Here is a 3517-nt window from a genome sequence, read left to right on the forward strand (position 1 = left end):
AAGTATTCTTACTGACCATAAACAAATATACACATAAACAAACTATTTTATGTTTCCTTTCTAACTCAAATAGGAATGAATGACATCTGTATGTGTGTTTGTGCTTGTGTGTGTTGGACTGTAAACCCTTTACACTAAACACACAAGAGGTTGCAGCAGATGAACCATCCAAAAATCACACCTGGGGCCCTTTTATACCTCATGTGTGCCAATAGCTAATATTCTTCCCTCTGTAATTTTTCAGAAATTACTTCAGTGATGAGTACACTGCTTTTAGAAAGAGTGTTCGCATTGATTTATCTGTAAAACATATCCTTGTTAAAGCCTCCTGAGAGATCCATTAGACATTTAAAAGCTCACTATCCCTCCAGTGTGCCTCTATGTGTGTGTGGAAAGCAACAAACATTCCTCAGCTCTGCTTTGTACATTAGAAAAAAAAGGGGGGAAATTACAGCATAAACACAATAGACAATGGGAGTACAAGGACCAGCCGGTGAACAGGTGACATTCAAAAGTTTGAGTTTGTCCTACACAAGCTCAAATACATAGATCAGTGCAGCATTTTGTACTCTGTGAGTTGAAATGGGGTGATGTCCTTTAAAGACCAGCAGTGACAAGATAAAAACCAAGCCAGTCAGTCAAGCTTAGGAAATGATTCTGCATGCCTGATCAAAACAGGGAAGAGAGAGGATTTTATTATGTAGTTTGCAGAGAAAGTGAGACAGAGTGAATGAAACGCATCACTGGTAATGTAATTGACAGGCTGTCCTTAGAGATCCCTAAAACTCCCTAAAAAAATCTTACTTCTCATGTGCCACAACTTGAAAATATCACAGATAAAATGGGGATTAAAAAAATGACAGCTCTTACTTAGCAAATAAAAGTGCTCCATTTTTTTAAACCTCTTTCCATTTGATGGAAAAAAATGTTTATTATTCAAAAAAATGTCAAAAATAGATACAGCATCTTGATTGTCTACCTCCCTTGGAGTAATCCCAATGGATACTGTAGCTATAAACTTTTATAAACCATTTCTATTTTGAGAACAAAGAGGAGAACAGCTGTGTGCTCTTCTGTGGTGACAGTGAAGCCGATTATTAGTGAACTGAATAGAATGCACTCACAAATCAAGTAACAGTTTGGCTTTTCAGGCCCATCACAGTCATATTTAAAATCTGTGTGGTAATATTGAACACCATGTTGAGCAACGCTAAATGCATTATACAATTCGGAGCTATGATGTACACACACACACACACACCCTTGCTTAGCTATCCATACAGGGACATTCAAGACTTCTATTTTTTCCATAGCTTGATATATATATATATATATACACACACACTATATTTACCATTTTTACAAAGAAGGGCCTCCCGAAAGGAGGTTTTGTCATATTCAACTCAAATTGGTCTCCAATAAATGGTTAAGTTCACACACATTTATATTTATATCTCTGTAGGGACTTTCCACTGACTTCCATCCTCTAACCCTCTCAGAACCCTTAATGCATATTTATATATCAATTAAAACGTTATTTAGCAGGTTTGTTAACCAGTTATCTTTATGACCATCGACTGGTCCCCACAATACATCTGAGTTCAGGTTTTACAATTCTTGTGGGGACCACAATGTAGGTTAAACCTGTACACACACACACACACATGCACACACGCACACACACACACACACAATATGTAACTAAATGAGGACTTGCTGCAGACTTCATAATGTTTAGCATTTTTAGAAACAAAAAATAAAAAATTTAATAAAAATGTATTTTATTTATGAATCATTTAACCTTTAAGGACATCCCTGGAAATCCCCTAAGCAAGGTTTGTCAGATTTAGCTCTAGCAACAATTTTGTCGACGCATATCTAACTAACATACAGTTCCTTAGACAGACACATACTACAAATAGGTCAGTCCACTATGAACCAACCTGACAGCAGCAGAATCTGTGTTTGAGTTATGAAGGTACGGTATTGCTGTAGGAAGCACTATGATTGGATCTCTGGTGTTGAATGTCATAGCATGATCACTAGCCTTGAGTTTGGCATTAATAAGAATCCCAGGTCTCTCACTATGAGATGGCATGATTTAATCATCTTGACCGAGGACTATGAAAAATGCAGAGGCACAGCAGGTATAGAAAACCCTCTTCCTATAGGGATGCTCATACACAGTATACTGTATGTCCTGTTCTGCTATTCCTCGTCATGGTCATGTGTCGTGTTGAGTTTTAGTGGCTGCTGTCCTTGGTGTTGAATGACTGCCTTTAATAAAGTGACTCAAGTGTATGCTCCTCTACAAAGGAAACAAAGTCAGTCTCTGCTGAAAAAACATCACCCTAAGGGACACTAGAACTACAATTTAAAACATCAGCTTCAATGTCAACTCAAACAAGCTCAGGGTAAACCCTAGAGCTCAGTTAACTGAATGTCAAATGCTATAGGTGCTGAATGCTGCATAAAACAATCTTAATCAAAGAAATTGTTTCAGGTTTGGAAGTTGCATTGTAAAAAGTATAATACTATAAACTATCCAAGCTATAACTATAAAAAGACTATAAAAACCTATTAATTTGTTGTTCCCTTACTATATAAAGGAAAAACGTTATAGTTCTAACTTTAGATTTCATGTAATTTTATAGTAAAATATTATTAAATGACATTGCCAGAATTCCCTATGTGATATTTATTTAACATTTTGTGGCATTTTGTTGACATAACTGTGCTTCCCCTTCAGGAACTCGAGCTGCGTCGAGATTCGCTTTGGGAATGCTCTTGCGTGACCGCGTTCTGAAGCACGTGTCAAATCCGTCCAATGGAGCAGCGAGACGTCACGAGCAGGGTGACGTAAGCACCAGAAAGCATAAAAGCGCATCCGGCCGGGCGCCACCCAGCTTCTGTCCTTCAGTAGCGCTCTGTGTATGTGTCTGTCTATTTACTGTTGTCTGTCCGCACAAGCACTCATATATATAAAACAATGAGAAAGTCTATGGCGAGCGAACGGCATTACAAACGCTGTGTTTCTCCCTGCCCACGATATCTGGCGGCAGGGAATACACACGATTTGTGTGTCGTTTGTTTAGGAGCGAAGCATGCACGGTCAGCTTTCGAGCAGCTGATTGTCATCACTGCAAGCTTTTGCTGCGCATGCTCCGCTCTCGCCTGGCTGTATCTGATGAGAGCGGCCAGGCTCGCGATCCCGCTGGCAGCGGTCACGCTGTTGCCGAGGCACAGCGCAGACTGTTGTCGTGGGGATCGCGGGGGGATTTAGCGGAGGGATCCGAGACGGGCTCGTCCTTTTCTCGGTCCTCACCCGCTAGATCCGCGGCTCTCTCTCTCACGGTTCGGAAGCCCGCGCGACGGTTTCTTCCCCCCCCCCCAGAGAGAGAGCCAGATGCTTCATCTATCTTCCTCCTCCTCCTATGAGGTGGATGTGATGAGTGTCGAGACAGAGACTGTGGACTCGCCACCACAGTCTCTCGCGTATGAGGTGTGATTCGTGATT

This window comes from Sinocyclocheilus grahami, unplaced genomic scaffold, assembly GCF_001515645.1.
Source record: "Sinocyclocheilus grahami isolate Dianchi unplaced genomic scaffold, SAMN03320097.WGS_v1.1 scaffold346.1, whole genome shotgun sequence".
NCBI classification, from domain to species: Eukaryota; Metazoa; Chordata; class Actinopteri; order Cypriniformes; family Cyprinidae; genus Sinocyclocheilus; species Sinocyclocheilus grahami.